The sequence below is a fragment of the Cyprinodon variegatus genome, unplaced genomic scaffold, assembly GCF_000732505.1.
Source record: "Cyprinodon variegatus isolate N-32 unplaced genomic scaffold, C_variegatus-1.0 Scaffold1689, whole genome shotgun sequence".
Classification (NCBI taxonomy): Eukaryota; Metazoa; Chordata; class Actinopteri; order Cyprinodontiformes; family Cyprinodontidae; genus Cyprinodon; species Cyprinodon variegatus.
Window position 1 is genome coordinate 8,075 of NW_015152142.1, and position 334 is coordinate 8,408.

Here is a 334-nt window from a genome sequence, read left to right on the forward strand (position 1 = left end):
CAGGTTCTGGTTCTGAGAACCGTAAAGTTCTGGTGGTTTTTGCTGAGAATGATCAGAACCGACCCAAAGTGAACGGACTGAGATTGGTTCTGTTAGTCTAGAAAACAGAACCAGAACTTCTCCAACAATCTGGCTTTGATGCTTCTGCTCCTAGAACTCCTAGATCTGTCCAATCACAGCTCCTCCTGGAGGAACAGCCTTTCTATTGGTCAGTGTGTCGACCAATAGAAATGAGTCTGCTCCTGGTTGCCCCTAGCAACAGCTTCTCTATTGGTCGCCACAGCGATCAGCCAGCAATCTGGGAAAAAATAAAATCTGGATTAACATCAAACTG